We start from the raw sequence: 22529 nt of genomic DNA on the forward strand, positions 1-22529 counted from the left end.
TTCCAGTATTCATAGTTGTTCCATCAGAATTGGTGGTCTGTTCACTGGTCCTCCTTCTTTCTCCATGTTCATCAGAATTTATCTCCCTAGATCTCACTCTGTGATTTCGAGTGTTGCTCTGATACCAATTGAAATTCTGATACTGGGGACAGATGTCGTACAGGATGTCACGACATCACGCTTCAGAACATGCAGATTGTATGTGTCGTATGAACAGATTAAACAAGTAAATAACACAAGAGAATTGTTAACCCAGTTCGGTGCAACCTCACCTACATCTGGGGGCTACCAAGCCAGGGAGGAAATCCACTCTCAATAGTGTTAGTTCAAGGTCTAACAGCCCCTGTTTACAACCTTCTCACCTAACCACTACCCGTGCGATCTCTACCTAAGAGCCACTCTTAGATATGAGAACCTCTGCTCACTCCCTCTCACTCACACTCCCGTGTTTACAATTAATCAAAGACACACCAGAGATCAACTCTGAACAAAAGAGATCAACTCTACACACTAGAGATCAACTCTACACACAAGGATCAACTCTACACACTAGGTCCAACACTTGATGTTAGGTAACATCAAGGTGGCTCACAAAACACTCAAGTCCCAAAACTCACAAATAACTCTTCAATCCCGGACTTGGTACAGAACTCGTGCAGCCTCCATGATTATATAGCAATTTGCGTTTCTGGGCTGCAACGGCTTGTGCTGGAGGAGATCTATCTTCTTCTGAAAAAATCTGCAGTTAAAGAACTAAAAGATAACTTTTGATCTTTTAGTTTGAATCTTTAATCTTTAATCTTTAATCCCTGAACGAACTCTTCTACTTTGAAATTCGAACTTTAATTATCTTTTAATTCGTTCCTAAAGATAGATCATCTAATCTCTTGCTAACTGCACAATAATCTGTTAAAGATATAACAGATTTATATGTCCAGTATTTTCGGGCAAGATGTCAGGACATCGTGTCCGACATCGTGGATCCTGCAGCTTCACTTCTGCACTTGACTTTTATCTTGCATTGTACAGCAACTCCAGTATTCTCGGGCAGGATGTCAGGACATTGTATCCGACATCGTGGATCCTGCAGCTTCACTTCTGCACTTGACTTTTATCTTGCATTGTACAGCAACTTCAGTATTCTCGGGCAGGATGTCAGGACATTGTATCCGACATCGTGGATCCTGCAACTTCAATTCTTCATTTGACATTTTATCTTGCCTTGTGCATTGTGCAGCCCGATCTTATTCCTTGACATAGCGTTGGACATCATGTGCAGCAACTCCAGCTTTCCTTCATTGTCTAAGTGTTTATGTTTTAACAAAATCTTAGCCAATCTTTTAAAGCTCAGTAGAGCTAAACACTAACAGTGCGAATCGGTACACTTGCCGATCGTCCCAACAAGTTTTTGGCGCCGTTGCTGGGGAATTTCTTTCCACTTAGATAGTATAATTCAGTTTGGAAACATTTGTTCATTATTCTTTGATTGATTTTGTGAATAGATAGTTAGAATTCAACTTTTTTCTCTTGACTTGGTTAACTGCTACTTTGTTTAGTTGCTTCTTGTATGCGAGGTAATTCTTTAGCAGGGGATTTAGCTCCACTGGATTTGGATATTGAAGGTACTTGCAGGAGAAACAATGTAGAAAGGAGGAGAAAAGCTTTATAAGAAAGGACAACACAACCAAGTTCCAAGGGAAATCGTTCATCCGAATCATCTTCAGCATTTCTAGCAGACTTGAGGAAATTCGACGTTGGTGCATCTGAAGCACATATCATGGCAGACGAGCAACCACAAAGGGTTACTCTTTGAAGACTACTCCAGCTCTACCGTGCCGCAATTTTTCACAAGCATTGTGTGGCCGGAAGTCCAAGCTCACAATATCACATATCCACATTCCTTGATCCAGCTGATTCAAGGAAATCTGTTTCATGGTTTGCCCAATGAAGACCCTTATGCACACCTTGTGACATACATAGAAATCTACAATATAGTGAAAATTGCAGGGGTGCCGGAAGATGCAATGAGGCTCAGCTTGTTGTCATTCTTTTTGGCTGAAGAAGCAAAGAGGTGGCTGCATTCTTTCAAAGGGAACAACTTAAAGACATGGGAAGAAGTAGTAGAGAAATTTTTGAAGAAATACTTCCCTGAATCAAAGACAGCTGAAGGCAAGGCAGCAATTTCTTCATTCCATCAGTTTCCAGATGAATCCTTGAGTGAAGCACTTGAAAGATTCCATGGCTTGCTGCGGAAGACACCTACTCATGGATTCTCCGAGCCTATTCAGCTGAGTATTTTCATTGATGGTTTGAGACCGCAGTCCAAGCAATTGTTAGACACTTCTGTTGGGGGAAAAATTAAGTTGAAGACTCCTGAAGAAGCAATGGAGCTCATTGAAAATATGGCTACTAGTGATCATGCTATTTTGCGTGATAGAACTCATGTACCCACTAAGAGAATCCTATTAGAGCTTTCTTCATAAGGTGCATTGTTGGCACAGAACAAGCTGCTAGCTAAGCAGTTTGAATTGCTCACTAAGACACTTAGCAAGCTGCCAACACAGTTACAAGCGGCTTAGCCTTCCCATTCAGCAGTTATGCATGAATCTGGCTGTTGCATACTCGTAGATGATGCGGTAAAAGAAGTAAATTACATGGGGAATCAACGCAGACAAGGATTCCATTTAGGCGGTTTTTTTAGGTTACTAGCAAGGAGGAAACTTCAATCAAAATCAAGGGCAAGGATGAAGGTCACAACCAAGGAATCAGTTCAATAAAGACCAAGGAGGACCATCCAACAGACCTCAGAATCAAGGGCCTAGCTTGTATGAGAGGACCACCAAGCTGGAAGAAACTTTGGCTCAATTCATGCAAGTTTCAATGTCTAACCATAAGAGCAATGATTCAGCTATCAAGAACTTGGAGATCCAAGTGGGACAGCTAGCTAAGCAAATAGCTGAGAATTTTTTTGGAGGTTTTGGAGCTAATACAGAGAAAAATCCCAAAGAAGAATGTAAGGCTGTCATGACTAGAAGCTAGAGGGAGATCATGATGGAGAATGAGAGTAGGACTAGTGAAGAGAAGGAGTTAGAAGCTAAGGGAGTAAAAGAAAATGAGGGAGATCAGATGAAGGAGAAAAAAATAAACGAAGAAGAGGAAGAAAAAAATGAAGAAAAGAGAGAGTGAGGAAGAGAAAAAGACTAAGAGTGAGTTGGCAAGAGAATAGAAGAAGGAGGATGTCCCATGTATAGGAAAGGAAGCACCATATCCCTTGGTGCCATCTAAAAAGGACAAGGAAAGACACTTTGCTCGTTTCCTTGATATCTTCAAGAAATTGGAGATCACTATTCCATTCGGAGAAGCCTTGCAACAGATGCGACTCTACTCCAAGTTTCTCAAAGATTTGCTAACCAAGAAGGGTAAGTATATCCATAGTGATAATATTGTGGTGGAGGGAAATTGTAGTGCTGTTATCCAGAGGATCCTTCCACCAAAATATAAAGATCCAGGGAGTGTACAATCCCTTGCTCAATTGGTGTTGTGTCAGTTGGGAAAACTCTTATTGATCTAGGGGCTAGCATTAATTTGATGCCTTTATCCATGTGCAGAAGGATTGGAGAGCTAGAAATCCTACCAACAAGAATGACATTGCAGCTAGTGGATCACTCAATCACAAGGCCATATGGTGTAGTAAAAGATGTGTTGGTCAAAGTGCGTCAATTCACTTTCCCTGCAGATTTTGTGATAATGCACATTGAAGAGGGTGCTGAAATCCCATTGATTTTAGGCCGTCCATTCATGTTGACAGCCAATTATGTGGTTGATATGGGGAAACGTAATCTTGAAATGAGTGTAGATGACCAGAAGGTTGCCTTCAATTTGTTTGATGCAGTGAAGTACTCAAATGATTGAAATGTCTGTTCCAAGATGGATGAGATTGAGAATGAGATAGCTCAGATTGCAAGAGCTAAGGTTTCACAGGACCCTTAGAGGTAACATACGTCAAGCTAGTGACGTTAAAGAAGCGCTTACTGGGAGGCAACCCAGCTTTTTCTTTATTTTCTCCATCAATTTTCTGTTCATCATTGCATATAGTTAGGTTTTAACTTATTTGAGATTGCTATAATGAGATTTACACACGTTTTGAATGATAGAGGGGTTGGCCAAAAGCTTTTCTGAAGCATTGGATGAGGAAAGAACTTAGAAAATTTTTCAGTCATCCACTCGCTCAGTGCATCCTATGTGCTAAGCGAGACATACCCCATGCGCTGAGCGAGTAGTATCTTTTGCTAAGCGCACCAACCCCCACCCATTGGCTGATGGGGTCTCGCTAAGCGAGACAGTTGCGCTAAGCCCAAAAAATCTCTTTGGAATTGCATTTAATGGAATAAGGGTAAGCAAGCTAGCTTGTTGAGTGCGACATATTCTCTCGCTAAGCACGTCTGTGCGCTAAGCGCAAAAGATTCTCTGCTTGGACCTCCATGTCAATTAGACTAAGCGGGTCATACCCGCTAAGCCCAAAACCTTCTCTAGAATGGCATAGCGCTAAGTGAGACCATCTCGCTACGTGTGACCCCACTACTGTATCTTGAGGCATTTAATCCACTAAGCTAGCCATGTCCCGTTTAGCAGAAGTTACAGACCAATCAAAGCTACATAACTCGCTAAGCGCGCACCTATGCGCTGAGCTCAAAACCTTCTCGGGTTTTCTAATTTCTGAATTGGGCTAAGCGAGCCTGTCCCGCTAAGCGCATGAGTTTAAATCCTAAAAAATTCAAACATCACTGAGTGCTCGCTTAACGAGTGACGTGCGCTTAGCGAGTTAATCGAAACTGCCAAAAATAAAAAGTAACTGCCTTAGGTAGTTACCATTTGCACAATCATATAACCTCTCTCTCACTCATTGGCAATTATTTGCATTTTGGACTGCACGTTTCTTGCTTCTCTACTTCTAGCCTCATATTCACTTCAAATTCTCTACAATCCAAGTAAGTACTCTTTGCTTTCCTGTTATTTAAATTTTGAACCCTAGGGTAGAAGACAACTTTACTTTCTTTGTAATTTTGATTCTGTGTTACTGTTGCTTATTTGTTAGTAGTTGTTTGATTGTATGTTGTTAGGGCTTTAATTTAGCGTATAATGTAGGTTCATTGCAAGGGCTTTGCTTAGATTTCCTATGCCTGAAAGTGGCTAGGGAGTTGTGGCCTCGAAGCCCTAATTATTTCTGGAAATTTTGATGTACTCTTTAAGCGAGTGTGCTCGCTAAGTGAGTTCATGCATTTTGGATGAATTTCTGAGTTTTTTGATGAACACGCTAAGCAGGCCCTGTCCTGCTAAGCGATTTCATCATTTCTATTTGAATGTTTGCATCTTCGTATGAACTCGCTAAGCCATTGCACTACGGCTTAGCGAGCATTTAAATTTCAAGTTTTTAATTTCAGAATTCGTATGAACTCGCTAAGCCGGCTTTCCGCGCTTAGCGAGTTAGTTTAGTTAGGTCTAAGCAAAGAGGCTTTTGGCATTCTAGTGGCGACTAAGCGAGCCATGCTCGCTATGCCACCATGCCTCTGAAGTTTGAATAAGCCTGGGCTAAGTGAGTCTGTCTCGCTAAGTCCAAGGCAATTTAGTTTTGGAGAATTTTGTTCATGCGCTAAGCGAGTCATGCTCGTTAAGCTCAATTTCTTCTCTATTTTTGAATAAGTCTTAGCGAGCCTGTTCGCTAAGCCATTTATGTTCCAGTAGTCTAGTCACGCTAAGCGCCCACTGGCGCTAAGCCTGTGTAGTGTGTCGCGCCAAGCGAGCCATGCTCGCTAATCGCAATTAGCTCTCTATTAGAGAATAAGGCTTAGGGAGCCATGCTCGCTTAGCCACTATGTTGTTTCATCTAAGCGAGGGTGTCTCGCTTAGCCAGAGTCTTCATTTTTCAGCAGTCACACTAAGTGAATGATGTTATTTTCTGAAGGCACGCTAAGCGAGTCTGTCTCGCTAAGCGCCCAGTCCCTTTTTCTATTATCGGTCTTCAATAAAACTTGTCAAACTTTCTTCTTGTGATTCTTTTGATGCAGATGGCCTCCAGAAAGAGAAAAACATCTACCTCCAGACCTCAAGAACCATATGACACGACGAGATTCGTATCAGAGGTCGCCTGGGAGCGATATGAATAGAACGTGCACTCTAGAAAATCCTCCCAGAGAGAAATGTTGATTTGTACGTGACCCAATACAATGAGTTCCGCAAGGAGCTCGAGAGGCAAAGATGGCATAAGGCCTTGACTAGGCAGCTTGATAACTGCATAGATGTGGCCCTGGTCATGGAGTTTTATCCAAATTTGTATGATCTAGAGGATAAGTCCCCTCGACAGTGCAGAGTGAGGGGCAAATTGATTAAGTTTGATGCTGAGACGCTTAACACCTTTCTGGAGACCCCCGTGGTTTTGGAGCCAGGGGAGAGGTACTCAGCTTACTCCAGGTTCTGCCGCACGCTGAGGGAGCGCCCTAGAAGCTCCTGAGGAAGGATCTCACGACATTAGCTCAGACCTGGAGCGTCTTGTCTTATTCTAACCTCGCCCCCATCTCTCATACGTTCGATCTTAGCATGGACAGGGCTAGGTTAGTGTACGAGTTGGTGATGAAGATGGACATGGACTTGGGCTCCATCATCTCAGGCCAAATCTCACAGATGGACCAGTCCAACTCCTCTCGGCTAGGATTCCGTGCACTTATTATAGCACTATGCATCGCCAGAGGAGTGGTCCCTGACTCACTTACTTTCGAGTCTTTAAGCCCTGCCATTAATTTGGCGTATATCCAGAAGAACTGCTAGAACCCGGACGATCCCACGATCACTTTTTTGAGGACCCATAAGACTAGGGATCAGGGACCTTCTGATGCCTCTACTTCTACCTCAGCACTAGCACTAGCACCAGCTCCTCTCCGGCCCCTCCAGTAACTACAACGCCCTCCAGCCCCTTTGCTCAGAGCACAAACATTCTTGTGTCGATGCTGTAGAGCCTTCACCGCAGCTTATGCCTAGTGATGTAGAGCATTCATGACCAGGCTCAGCATTGGTCCATCCTTAGCATAGAGGATTTCATGGTCTAGGGGGCCTGGCCAGGGGTCTAGCCTTTTCCTGCAAGGAGAGGTGAGGCTCCTACAACCCAAGAGCCGGAGGCGACACCGGAAGAAAGTCCCGAGGTCACGCCTACCGCCACATCAATGGACGCCACTAAGGAGGGAGACGGTGCTATAGACGCTGATTATGTTGCAGACATGACAGCAGTGTAGAGCACCTGGGATCCCTGGCCCTAGCCCACTCCAGCACAGGACGACACATCTTTGCCAGCCTAGGATGCCCCCTCATCACCTCAGGATGACCCGACACCAGCACAGGAGGATTGACGACAGGATTTTATTTATATTTCCGCTATTTAGATTTAGTTTCAGTTTTAGTTTTAGTTTATTTACTTAGCACATTTTACAGCTTTTTGGAACAGTTTATGGTTTTGAACTATGCACAGTGGTTTGGTTTTTGAAACATTTTTTTGGTTTAAATCCTTGGTGTTTGTTGATTGGTTTGAATTTGATTGATTGCATGAATTGCGTTGCTAGATCACATGCCTTGAATAAGTATGCTGTAGTTAGAAGAGAAAGAATATGAATTAGGGGCATGAGTGAAAATGTTAGTTTGTTTGACAGGTAAATAGTGAAGGTAATCATTGGCTATAACCCGGTGAGATGTGTGAATCTAAAATATGAGATAACGACTAGCATCAAATATCAATTTTTGCATGAATCTCTGAATACTGAATGAATGCATGATTTGGAAATGATGAAGGCCATGATTGATTGATTTAGCCACTTAGCCAAATAGCCTTACCCTATTCATGAATGATGAAACCCTTGCACCCATATTGAGCTTGAATTTGATTGAATGAGTTGAACCCCAAGCCTAATTGAAATTATAATTTCTGTCTACCTTTCCTTACGTTGTAGGTGAGCATTACGGTTCAAGACAAGTCCCAAATTTGGGGGAGTGTATTGGGTGAGTTTGATTGGAGGAAGGAAAGCACAACACTACAAAAAAAATATTAAATAATGGAGGTTATTTTGTGGAGGTTTTAGAAACCTCCTTAATTTATTAAAAACTACAATTTTTTGTACTTAATTTGCGGAGGTGTTATAACCTCTGCTAATTAAATATTATTTTTTCACTCTTTTCTCTTTAAAATAAAATAAAAATCATATTTTTTCCCGGCAAAAAAAAAAATTCCCTCTAAAAAATTTACAAAATCCCAATATGTACTGGCTGTCCCCAACCTTCAATCCCTAATTCCACCCCTCACTTCCGCTCTCAACTCAGGTACAAGATTCTCTCTTCACTTTTCTTCTTCTCCTTTATCCACTCTTCAATTGTTTCGTTTTCTTCTTCGATTTTTCCTTTCGATAAGAGTATCTGTTTTTTTTTTCTTTTCCCTTTTCCGATTCCCTGAACAACCATCCTACGCTAGGGTTGCAACTATTCCTTGTTTTTTTTTTCTTTCTCGGTACTGCACATTTATACTCACATGTTCTGTTCTTTTCCCACTGGGTCTGTTGTTGCTGTCTCATTCTGTTCCTACGACTCAGATGCCGATCTTTGACACAAATGGGGTTGTGAGTTTTATGGGAAAGTTTCTACCTTGATTTTTGTTTTCTCTGTGGGGTTAAGGTAACCATGATGGGTATGATGAAAGTTAGCATCTTTGTGTTTTTAACCCTGATGATCACAATGGGTTGTTATGGTGTCACAAACCCGAATGATCTCAGAATTCTGAATGATTTCAGAAAAGGGTTGTTATGGTGTCACAAACCCTTGTGGCCCTCCTTCATGGTCTTATGTTTACTGTTCTGGAGGGAGAGTCACTCAGATTCAGACCAAGAATCTAGGTCTTGAAGGATCGCTGCATACTTTTTTCTAGGTTGGAGTTTTATCAAATATTAATGGCAAAATGTTTTTTTTCATTAATGCAGATTACAACTGCAATTCCACAATCTGTATGCACGGTTGTTTCCAGGGGAAATAAGTGTTACTTAATCACCTCCAGGTTAGGCTGAACATTTAATGCCTCCTTTTTCTGGACCTTTTTTTTTCAGTCCATCCTCCTTTTGCTAATTGAGTGCTAAAAATTAGATCATCTCGATACTCTCTTTTCCTAACTTCTTTTATTTGTATTGTGTTCAGTGTCACTAACGTTTTTCCTCAAGTCTGAACTTTGCTGGCGGTGCATGTATGATTTTAAGGCCACAGGACTACCTGATACAACAGAGTTCTATTGTAAGTATTCAAACTTCAATCTAGTCGTCCTAATAAAGCTTGGACAGAACTCAAATTACAAAATTTTAAGGGATAGAGTTAGGACCTAAGGCAATACACTAATAAGGGGTAGTGCTTTATGATTTGTATCACCTTGTAACCCATCACAATATACATAATCTATATTCTCTCATTTTTCTCCTTCAATACCTAAAATCCTATAATTTGATTAATTTCAACATTCCTAATTGCCTTTTAAATATAGGATTAATAGAAATATTGCCTTTTAAATTGTGGTTCATTGAAATATTGCTTTTTAAATCGGGGTTCATAGAAATTCTTCCAACGCAACAAAAAGAAAACCATTCAAAACATCTCTCATTCTCTTCCATTAAAAATTTGAGCGATAAACATACTCTAGAATTGCACACGGAGATGGTAAGAATTTTGAAGCTAAACGAGGAAGTGGTGATGAATGTGAGAAATTTCTATACTTATGCAGAAAAAAAATCAGGAGTTGTTTCTTGTTCTTTGTATTGTGTGCAGGCTGTACATTGTCATTTGGTAGGAATAAAATTTTGATTCAACCAAAAAAAAGTAATCAAATTTAACTTGCCTTGTTTTGTGCTGCTCGTATTTCAATGTACTTTGCCCGGTGAGCAAACTTCAATGTATTATGTATATGGAAACTGCAATGTAGCCTCCAATTCTTGATCTTCTATTTGATTCATAATTATGCAGTGATTGGAATCTGAAGAAGCTCTTGATCCTCTGTTTTGATTACAATAAGATTGTATAATGTGTAGAGAGTAGTGTGATTGTGTGATACTCAAACTATAAATGTTCGACGGTTGTACATATTGGCTCATCAGCATGCATGTCCAAAAGGAAAGGATTTATACAAATGAAGTGATTTTTGGGGCATGGCTGGCATTGCATTATAACTATTTTTTGTATACCCAACAAAGCAAACAAGTCCACTAATACAAGCACTAGTATATAACCAACCCTTAATAACTAAGGAAATAAACCAGGAAACAATTCCTTAGGTTGCTTCCTCATTTACATGACTAATTGATTTCACAGTATATTCTGAAGATATGCTAATATATTCTAACGTAATCTGAACTCTGAAGATATTCCTAATATTATGCTGTAATGGTTAACATAATACAATTTTTTTTACCTCTTCTACACCACTTTCTGTTTTTTTGGCATTCTAATTTTTGAGCTACATATATTATTGAAATTTATCACGTGGCTTCTTTTTGTGTTTAAGGAAAATCAAGGGCAAGAGATGCTGTATTAAATGCCATCCAGTCACCTTTACTGGATATTGGTATAGAGAGGGCTACTGGAATTGTTTGGGACATAACTGGTGGGACTGATCTGACCTTGTTTGAGGTGGCTACCTACCCTTTGGCACTTAAATATTTCTTTCCATTGTGCCCATAATTTTTTCCCTTCTCTTTATTATTATTATTATTGGCTTCCTTTTTTCCTCTGCTCCTTTATTATTTTGGACTTTCAAATCTCAAAATATGAATCACTAGATAATGTTAAGGGCATTGGATATTGAAGAACATGGATGCTGTCATGGTTGTAATTGTGGTTTGTTAGGTTCACCAATGTTGTGGCACTGTTATTTATTAGGAAAAGATGTTGGATTTAATAGATGTAATATATCCAGACTTATAAAGACACTAATTGGGTCTGGTGGAACAGTATCCACCTTTTTGGGATCTATCAAAGGCACAACACTGATTTGCTTAGATACACTTTGCCTAACTGAAGGCTTCGTTTGTGAAAATTGAAATTGCTTAGATACACTGATTTGCTCAGACTAGTAGTGCCAGATCCAACTCTAAAATTGACTCAACACCTTACATTACACCCCCTTTATTGCTAGTAGAACAAATGTAAGAGCATTCAGCCTGGGCTTAGAACCATTGCATATAATAAAATATAACTGACTATTGATTTCATTAATAATGATTCACCTAATTTTGGAGTTAACTGAGCTGACATTTATAACCTTTTTAACAATTGATATAAAATCCTGACACTGAAATCAAAAGCTGCATAATTTGTTGATGTTACTTGTTTATCCTATTGCCTTTCTGGGATTATATTATGCATGAGATGGAAAATATCTTTGATGGTCAGATACTGGTATATCTAACTTTTTCTTTTGACAATGATCTAATTCAATTTAATTTTAAATTCCATCTTTTGTTTTATAGTTGGTAGCATTTGAATAATAAATTGTGCTAAAGAAACTCAATCGTGCATTATTTTTTTGCTTTTGAAAAAGAGTAATGCCCATCAATTAATTGTTATTATTATCCAATACAGATGCATATATATATATATGGCCGGGGCATAAAAATGTTAGGTTCATTTAAGCTTTATACATAAATGAATAATAAATTATGTTAGTTTGTTGCCAGAGAAATCTGATTTTCTTGAGTCTTCAATTAGATACGTTAACAAGAACAGGTTCTAGTCAGTCATGAAGAAGTGATAATCACTGTTTATGTTATTAGTATTAGTCATTACCTTAGCTATCTAATTGTAACATGGAATGAAGTTCTAGAATGTGTTTGGAGATTTTGGAGTTGTGTTCTGTTCAGAGCATGGAGTGACACATGTATATATATATATATATTCTTTTATTTTTTTGGACTTTCAAATCTCAAAATATGAATCACTAGATAATGTTAAGGGCATTGGATATTGAAGAACATGGATGCTGTCATGGTTGTAATTGTGGTTTGTTAGGTTCACCAATGTTGTGGCACTGTTATTTATTAGGAAAAGATGTTGGATTTAATAGATGTAATATATCCAGACTTATAAAGATTGGGTCTGGTGGAACAGTATCCACCTTTTTGGGATATATCAAAGGCACAACACTGATTTGCTTAGATACACTTTGCCTAACTGAAGGCTTCGTTTGTGAAAATTGAAATTGCTTAGATACACTGATTTGCTCAGATTAGTAGTGCCAGATCCAACTCTAAAATTGACTCAACACCTTACATTACACCCCCTTTATTACTAGTAGATCGACCCACTAGCCACTTCCAAACAAAACCACACTTCTGAACTTTAATTTGGAATTTTGGACCCATATCCACTAAAATCATGATTCATCTACTCCTGATAATGTACTGAAACAATTTTTTTGCATTACTTTTTTGTGTGTTTCTTTTCTTGCAATAATTTTTTCCTCCCTTCTCTCCACGAAGAAATATTCAAACTTTTGCATTCAAGGGGGAACTTTCGCTTTCTGGCCCTTGTAGAACCACGTAATTTCGTCTAGGGCACTTTATTTCTCACTTTCTTTTGTTTTTTCTTTATTATGTACGGTGGCAACAACTTTAACCATTTCGATTTCTAAAAAGTCAAAAAGAAAAAAAAATCATTTATCATCCCATCATTAAAAAAATACTATTAATAAAATTAAGATCCGATTACTTTCTTTTTCTCAATTTCTTCCACTCTTTGTTCATATATGGCATAGTATTTTGATTGCACCATGTACATATTTCATATTTATTTGCACATACACACACATAGACCTTAATATGTTACGTTGTTTATTGTTCTCTCATGAGCTACAGAACAAATGGGTGCAGGGAGGGTCTGAGCACAGTGAAGTGAGGAAGGAGTAAAATCACGAGGTTGATAAGGATAAAAGAGTATCCCACTAAGTTTCTGAGTTTCATCCCTCTTTTGTCGCCACATAGAACAACATCCACGTCCCAATTAATGGTATTTGTTTATTATAGACTTGATTCGTATTTGAACAAGGGGGGTTAGGAAGAACAGGGTTTTCTGATGGTTTTGGTTTTGGAGTGGGGCTGGCTTTTATGATTTTCTCATATCACCTGCACCTACATTACTCTTATTCTTGTCACTACCAATAACATTTAACATCGTATGTTCGTTTATGAGAGAGGGTGGGGAGTAGGGAGTTTTTTGGTGGGTGGAACGGGAATGCTTTGGGTCAATTTTTTCGTCAACGTAGCCTTTTTTTTATTCTGTTTTTTTTTTCATGGATTAGGTGCATTTTTTTTACAAGAGACAGTTCTATGAGTGTAGTAAATAAAATTAATCATTACGAGTGATAATATTTTTGTAAGTGTTATTGTATTTGAATATCCAAAATTGAAACCTATTGTGGTTTGTTAGGTTCACCAATGTTGTGGCACTGTTATTTATTAGGAAAAGATGTTGGATTTAATAGATGTAATATATCCAGACTTATAAAGACACTGATTGGGTCTGGTGGAACAGTATCCACCATTTTGGGATCTATCAAAGGCACAACACTGATTTTCTTAGATACACTTTGCTAAATTTTTGTGCATAGAGTAGATATATCATATATATATCCTATTTGAATATGTTAAGACAGATATATAAATAATTTGGCATTGATGCAAGCAATTTCGGCTTGGATTTGTAGCACACTTGCTCCAAAAAATAAGTGGTTAATTTGCCTTGTCGTATATAATACTAACTTAATTTTCTTATTTTTTTTAAAGCTTGTAGCTGAAGTTCTTGAGAGGTGCTGAAATTGGTTAGGCAATAACAAAAAACACATTCCTCTGCTTTCATTTACTGGAAGTTCAAAGGTACTTTATCTCTCTCTTATTTTGATTAAACATTGTAATCTTTATTTTTATGTTTTTTCAACGTACATTACATTTTCATGATAGTATTTTTATGTTACGACCTCTACTAGTTAGCTAACAAGTGTAATTTATTATAATTTTTTGTAATTCATTTTTTTGTTGGTTCCATTGGTTTTTATTCTAAATACCTATTCTTATTTTATAACATATATGGTAGTAGCTGTAACATAAAAATTAGTATTGAATCTTAGGTTATGCTTCTTCCCCCACCAATTATTCTTTTTAGTTAGAATAATTATTATAGTTTTTCTTCTTAATTTATATTATAATTTTGTGGGGGACTTACTTTTTTTTAATACATATTATACTATGTTATATTATCATAGTGTGATAAATTATTTTAATAAAATTGTTTAGGTATCTTTTGTAATGGATAAGTCATGGATTTCAAAGGCCAGAAACTCAATTGATTACTCCATTGGTTTGAGTAAATTCTTAGATTTTGCTTTTAAGAATGGAGCTGTAGGAGAAATGATTCGGTGTCCATGTCCAAAATGTGGATTTATGAAATGGTAAACTAGAGACATAGTTGAAGATCACTTGCTATATAAAACCATTTCCTCAAAACTATGTTATATGGGATCTTCATGGTGAAAAGCAAGCATTAGAATCTTCTCAAGTGGAAGATGTTTTCCAAGATAGTGGTGTTCAACCTCAAAAAATGGAAATGATGATCAATGACGCATTTGAACAATATAGGCAACATGACCCTAATGTAGGTGCATCACAACCATTAAATGAAGATGAAATAGTAAATGATGAACCAAGAGAAGATCATAATGGCTTTTATGAGCTTCTAAAGGACGGGAGCCAAACATTGTATGAAGGAAGCAAGTACACAAAACTAGAATTTATAATCAAATTATATCATATAAAAGTTTTGTGTGGATTAAGCGATAAGGCAATGACTATGATATTGGATTTGTTAAATGACGCATTTGAAAAAGCAAAGTTTCCTCCTTCTATTTATGCGGCAAAGAAAATTATTAACAAGCTTGGTCTTAATTATAAAAAGATAGATGCTTGTCCAAAACACTGCATGTTGTATTTGGGAGATGATGAAAAAAGTTTGGATGCTTGTAAGCATTGTGGTACATCTAGATGGAAACCCAACAAGAAGAATAAAATAGCTGCAAAGGTTTTACGTTACTTTCCATTGAAACCAAGATTGCAAAGATTGTTCACATGTTGTAAGATTGCAAAAGATATGAGATGGCATGTTTTGGAAGACAATAAAGATGGGTTGTTAAGGCATCCAAGAGATGGAGAGGCATGGAAGACATTTGATTTAATCCATCCTGAGTTTTTTTCAGATCCTCGAAATGTTCGTTTAGGCCTTGCTACTGATGGTTTTAATCCTGCTAGGACCTTGAGTTCTACCTATAGCATCTGGCCAGTTTTCTTAATTCCATATAATCTTCCACCTTGAATATGTGTGAACCACACTTCCTTCATTCTATCAATGATCATTCCAGGCAAGCGATCTCCTGGAAATAACATAGATGTGTACCTAAAGCCCCTTGTAGAAGAGTTATGTGAGTTATGGAGTGGTGTGGACATCTATGACTCATCCTTAAATGAAAATTTTAGAATGCGAGCAGCTCTTATGTGGACAATTAGTGACTTTCCTGGCTTAGGCATCATATCTGGTTGGAACATACACACAGGATTGGCTTGCCCAACTTGCAATTTAGATGCGGAACCTTGTCGCCTTCGAAATTGTAACAAGTGGTGTTTTATGGGGCATCGTCGTTTTCTAAGTAGAAATCATAAATTTAGATTGAACCATGTTCACTTTGATGGAAGCATAGAAGAACGAAACCCACCATTAAAATTATCTGGATCTGAGATTTTTCGACAAGTGGAACATATTAATACTACATTTGGAACTGGAGCTATTCAAAATGGAACAAGAAAAAGATCTAGACAAGAAGTCACACAGTGGAATAAAAGAATCATATTCTTTGAACTTCCATATTGGGAGTCTAACTTGTTACGACATAATCTAGATTTTATGCATATTGAAAAAAATGTATGCAACAATGTCATGTATACAATGCTCCATGAGAAGGATAAATCAAAAGACAACCTTAATGCTCGAAAAGACTTAAAAGAAATGGGCTTAAGGCCTGATCTTTGGCCAGATGATAATGGAAAGTATCACCTTGCTTTGTTTTCACTAACACGTGGTACCAAAAAGTTATTTTTGAAAACTTTGAAGACTATTACAGTACCAGATGGTTACTCAAGTAACATTTCCAGATGTATTGATGAGAAACTTAATAAAATATCTGGGTTAAAAAGTCACGATTGCCATATTATTATGGAACAATTGCTACCACTAGCAATTCGTAACTTGTTGCCAGACCATGTGACTTCTGTCTTAGTGGAGTTCTGTTCTTTTTTTAGAATACTTTGTGGTAAAACTTTAAATCTTCCAGAACTTCAGTTGCTCGAAGATCGCATTGTGGTTACACTATGCCACTTAGAAATGTTATTCCCTCCATCATTCTTCACAGTTATGGTTCATTTAACTGTTCATCTTATAGAGGAAGCAAAACTTGGAGGCCCAGTGCATTATCGATATATGTATCCAGTAGAGAGGTAAAGATTTAAATAATTTAAATTTATGATGTTATATTATAAATATCTTGCTTGTACACTCTTTAATTGTTAGTTATTTCTATAGGGAATTAGGTCACTTAAAATCCTTTGTGAGAAACAAGGCACAACCTGAAGGATCCATAGCTGAAGGGTATTTAGCTGAAGAGTCTCTTACCTTTTGTTCTCGGTACATTGAAGATATCGAGACAAGGTTCAATAGACCTAAACGTGTTTGTGATAACCCAATTGATAATGAGACCTTTTTTGTGTCCTCTATCTTCCCACAAATTGGAAAACCAGTAGGAGCTTGTTCAATGTTCACTTTAACTCCAATGCAAAAATTGCAAGCTCATCGATATGTGCTCCTTAATTGCACTAGTCACACCATTTGTGGAGTAAGTAAAGTGACATAAACTTTTATTGTTATACTACTTATAAATAATAGTCATGTGTATTGATTATAATAATTAATTTATGTAGTGAATTTAGAGAATTCATAAAAAGGAGTTCAAGAGGAAGAAGACCTTCGTCTACAGAGATAGAGAAAAAAGTCAGTAAAGAGTTTGTTGATTGGTTTAGAAAGCGGGTGAGTAGTCATTTAGTGGATAGGGATTTTTTTACCGTCTTTGTTTCAAACTCTAACTTCCAATTTTTTTAGATTATGAATCCAGATACAATGAATGAAATGTCTACTGATCTGAAGTTTTTAGCACGAGGACCGTTGGACAATGCAACAAGATTTACTGCATATAATATTAATGGGTTCAAATTTCGAACCTTGGCTCGAGAAGAAGGATTAAAAACACAAAACAGTGGTTTTTTCTTAACATCTAACACATCATGTGTTTCAAGTAGCATTGATGGCAACTTAAGGCAAGCAGATTTACCTTATTATGGGAAGTTGGAAGATATCATTGAGATTAACTACTATGGTCGATTCTCTGTTATTCTTTTTAAATGTAAATGGGTTGATACTACACGAGATAGAGGGTATAAAAAGGATTGTTGGAATTTTAATTGTGTTAACTTTGATAGATTGATTCATATTGGTGATCGTGAAGAACATGAACCATACATTGAAGCATCTCAAGCACAAATGGTGTATTATGTAGATGATGTTGTCAATGAAGGATGGAGTGTTGTTGTACACATAAAGCCAAGAGATTTATATGACATGAGAGAAGAAGTAGAAGAAAATGCATATGAAAATGAGCGATACCAAGAGCAACAACTTGAACAATTTTCTAGGCTTGATGATCAATATGTACAATTGGCTACAAACCATCTAAATGATGATATAGTTGATTGAATTGTAACTCCTAAAATAGTAAGAAATTCACATTTTCCTAAATATGATATAGTTGATTGACTTATAAATGTTGTTATTATTTCATTTGTTAATTATTTTAATCTTGTTTTAATTTTGATAGTATGTCATCTTAAATTTTATTATTCTTTATTTATTTTTCTCTTAATATTGTTGTCATGAATATGTAGTCATGCCAAAGGTGAAGCGTTTTAGAAATCCACAAAAATCAGCACCTCAACCACAATGTCCCTCACCAAGTGATTCCACACAAGCTCCTGAAATCCCAACTGGTAATGTCCCTCTTTCTCATGAATCAACATCTGAAGTTCCAGCAATGAATCCTGAAATTTCTTCCCCACCAAGTGATTCCACACAAGCTCCTGAAGTCCCAACTAGTAATGTCCCTCTCTCTCATGTATCAACATCTGAAGTTCCACAAGAAGATGAAACAACTAGACGTCATGTTGGGCGTGAGTCTACACACTGTTGGACTGTTGAGGCAATAGGTATACAAGTATTGTATTTTATTTTTAGTTTTGTAATTATCATCATATGAAGTATATTACATTTTCTTATTAAGAAATTATTTTATTGTTAAAGACTCTGAAGAAACGATCAAGAAGATTAAGGTGAAAGTTAAGGGAGTCAATAGCTTACCTAGGGAGTTACGCATCATTGTGAATTTTGATGACCAAGGCCAAGCAATTGGTGAAGCACAAGCCTTGCTTGCAGGATTTCTTGGAACACTAGCAGCTGATTGCAAATTATTTCCTATGGATTATGATAGATGGTCTGGACCTTCAGGCGTACCTAAAGCTTATTTTGATGATTGCTTTGAAACAATTTTAAAGGTATGTCAATTAGTTATATATAACTTTTTATATCTACACCACTTAGAAACCTTATCTTTACTATTTTTCATATATATATATATATATATATATATATGTATATATATATATATATATTATTTTGCATATGATATTTGATAAATTTGTCTTTTTTTTAGCCTCAATTTTATTTTAAGATAAATGAAGCTGGTGCAAAACGGTATTGCAAATTGAGTATGGGAAGAAAATGGGCTGCAAATAGGCAAAGCTTATGGAATGAATTCAACAATCCAACCAAAACAAGAGATGAAATCATAAAAAATGTGCCGATAGGCATAGATAAAGATCAATGGGCTCGTTTTGTTCATTATCGTCATAAACCATCCACATTGGTACAATTAGATTGTTTTAATTATTGAATTGTTTTTATAGCTAATTATATGATTACTATTACAAGTTGTAAACTTGAAATTGCTTTGCATATAGGAACTTTGTAGGAGAAATAAAGAAATTCGAAGCAAGCAAGTTATTCCACACACTGGTGGATCCAAAGCTAATCCTAGAAGAAGAAATGAGTTGGTAATGACACTAAATGTTAACTTTTACTAATTAAAAAAGTTCAATGTTTACTTACTCTTTATTTATCTTAGTTGTTAGAAACTGGGAAGCTACCAAGTCGTGGACAATTATATATTGAAACTCATAAAAGGAAAGATGGATCATTCGTAAATGAAGCATCAAAGACTATAGCGGTATGTTTTTCTTTAGTGACATTGTTTTCAAGGATTGTGCTTAATCTTAAAACTTTTGTAATTCCTTTTATTACATGTTTGCAGGAACAAATTGAAGTAGGATTGACTCAAAGCATAGTTGATGAATCTGAAGTTTCTCCTCTTGATGTTGTTGGTAGAGTGTTAGGGTTAGAGCACTCTGGGAGAGTGCGATGCATGGGATTAGGAGCTGTTCCTTCTAATACATTCAGGAACACAAGACTTCGAGCTTCTAGTCTGAGCTCTTCTTCATCTGGTGTTGGCTTTCCATCTTCAAACCAATGGCAAGAGAAATACAACAATTTAGAATCAGCTTTTAAGGCCTACATGATAATGAAGGAAGGAAGGATCCCTGAAGAATTAGCTAGTTATTTCACTCCTGATCAAACACATGTAAGTAATTAATATGCATACATCATTATGTATATGTGAGGTATCCTAAAACTTGTTAGTATAATACACAATGTACTCTTAAAACTGTTTTACATATGTCTATAGTTTATTAATTTATTCACGCATATTAGTTAGAAAATATATTTTGTAATTGGTACGTGTGTTTATTAAGCTAATTAATTTACAGTTTTGTAGGTAGATTTTATAGTTAATCAACAATATTAAGGTAGAATTTTATTCATTTTGGCTAGCTCTTAATACTCTTTATCTCAAGTTAGGTCTTTAAATAAACATACATGACCAAGGTAATAACCATGCATAAGTTTAGAATATTAAAACAATTGTTTAGAATTGATTATTTTTATTGATGGTCATTATGATTTAGTATGTGTGATACACCCTTGTATATAGTATATGTGACTAAGTGTTTTTACTTTTCTTATTTCAGCTAAATGATGCTTCAAGTGTTCCTAATACACCTTTGGATGCAAGAGGATCTTCTGGTGCTAGCAACCCTTAGTTTGCTTATAATGTATTTTTGATTTAAAGTTTAGTACAATACTAATATTACTTTGTTATGGATTTTATGTCATACTTTGATTTACAATAGAAATTTGAATTATAAATCTTTGAACTATATGCTATTATTTTGGTTATTGAAATATAATTTTTACATCCTCATTATGAGTTTTTTTATTACATTTTTTTATCGATATCATAAGAAAATGAAAAATTATAATACATGTAGATTATGAAACTAAAATGAGTATACAAAATCATTATATACAAGAAAATAAGGAGAATTAGAAAATTAATTGTAAAACATCTATTGCTAGCATGATTTAAAAAAAAAAAACCCTCCATAGTATATGATGCAATCCTACCCCGCAAGGGCATTGGGTAGAAGACTCCAAGTAGATTGGGCTAGAGATCCAAGGGAAGGCCCTAGGGTTCTCATGAGCCTTAGGGTAGATTTCGAGCCCATGGGCTAAGTGTGAGCCCGCTTATCTTTGTAAATATTAGAATAGGTATTTCCTTCGTCTGGGCCTTGTATTTTGGCCATTCTAGTAGTATAGGGTTTTAGCCTTGTATTACAGGGCATTTTGAGTAGTCTTTGTAGTAGGATTTTTTTTTTTGTATTTTCATGTTTTTTTGTCATGGGGGTGAGCTTAGCTATTATAGGGGTGTGTAGCTAAGCTCTAGCTTCTCAAGGAAGCTTCTCAAGGAGGTGAGCTTAGTTTTTAGATGGGTGTGTGTAGCTAAACTCTAGCTTCTCAAGGAAGCTTTCTCAAAGAAGCTTCTCAAGGAAGTTTTCTTAAGAAAGCTTCTCAAGGAAGTTTTCTTAAGAAAGCTTCTCAAGGAAGCTACCTAGTCTATAAATAGAAGCATGTGTAACACTTGTTGTAACTTTGATGAATGAGAGTCTTGTGAGACACAACTCAAAGTTCAACTTCTCTCCCTTTTTCTTCCTTCAATTTCGTGCTCCCCCTCCCTCTTTCTCTCCCTCTTTCTTTTCTTCCATTGAAGCATCCTCTCCAAGCTTCTTATCCAAGGCTCATCTTGGTGGTGAAGCTCCTTCTTCCATGGCTTATTCCTTAATGGATGGCGCCTCCTCTCACCTCCTTTCCTTTGTCTTCCGCTGCATCTCCATGGTGGAAAATCACCATTAAAGGACCCCATTGAAGCTCAAAGATCCAGCCTCCATAGAAGTCCCACAAGCAAGCTTCCATCAAGTGGTAATCAGAGCACAAGAGCTTCAAGTAGGTGCTCCTTAAACCTCCATTAATTTTTTTTCTTTACCTTCTCTTCCATTGTTGTTTCTTCATTTTTCTCCATGTATCTCCTCACATGTCTTGTTCTAAATGTTGTTAACATGATTCTTTAGAGTTTCCACCGATTAAACTTGCTATAGAAGTTAGATTTGATTTTCTATGGTTCAAATTTCTTGTTCTTGTTCTTGAACCATGAATTGTGTTGAGTTTAGGTTCCTTTGAGTTTTGTCTTGTTATTTTTTGTGGCTGAAACCTAAACCATAAAATTCTTACAAAAATATTAAAGTAGAAGAAAACCTCAAAAATCTAGAGTGACTTGTTCACCTATTGTAGTTTTGTCATAGAAGTCATGTCTAGTCATGAAACTTGTCACATAAGATTTCTTATGTTGTGCTGAATTTTATTTTCTTGTTTCTTTGTCTAACTCATTTGTTCATGAGTGTATGAAATTATTTTTGCCTACTATTTGATTTGAGTCAAATCTTTCATGTTAATTAGTGCTTAACATGTTCATGCAAAATTCTTAGAGAGTCTTTGATTGTGAACTTTTAGGTTTCCTTATGATTGTGTCTATTGTGAATTTGAGTTTTGGTGATTGAATTGCTGGCTGAAATGTTGATCCTAAGTGAATATTGAACTCCTAAAACAGTGGTAAACAATCCTAGTGAGTTCAACATACATAGGAAGGTTGAAAGTAAGCCCAAGGCAATCAATATACCATGCTTAAAGAAACAAATCGCTGGTGCTGGCAGCTTGGACATACAAACTTGTAAATATTATTGAGAATTGGTTACTTCGAATTTTGAGCTGAAAATTTTTACTGAATTTTCTAGACTTCTGGAAAAAAGTTATAAAAA

General features: G+C 36.6%; 2 long non-coding RNA genes across 2 annotated transcripts; both read left to right on the top strand.

The window, feature by feature from the left end:
- Nucleotides 1-9216: 9216 nt before the first annotated feature.
- On the top strand, nucleotides 9217-18287 carry LOC121173051 (uncharacterized). The gene is made up of 4 exons (XR_005887182.1): nucleotides 9217-9312; nucleotides 10571-10695; nucleotides 13845-13934; nucleotides 18096-18287. It is a non-coding gene; the product is annotated as an uncharacterized lncRNA (long non-coding RNA).
- A 725-nt stretch (nucleotides 18288-19012) lies between these two features.
- Nucleotides 19013-19461, top strand: LOC121173052 (uncharacterized). Its single transcript, XR_005887183.1, has 3 exons — nucleotides 19013-19129; nucleotides 19224-19316; nucleotides 19388-19461. It is a non-coding gene; the product is annotated as an uncharacterized lncRNA (long non-coding RNA).
- Nucleotides 19462-22529: the final 3068 nt, after the last annotated feature.

Source organism: Glycine max, chromosome 11, assembly GCF_000004515.6.
Source record: "Glycine max cultivar Williams 82 chromosome 11, Glycine_max_v4.0, whole genome shotgun sequence".
Taxonomy (NCBI): Eukaryota; Viridiplantae; Streptophyta; class Magnoliopsida; order Fabales; family Fabaceae; genus Glycine; species Glycine max.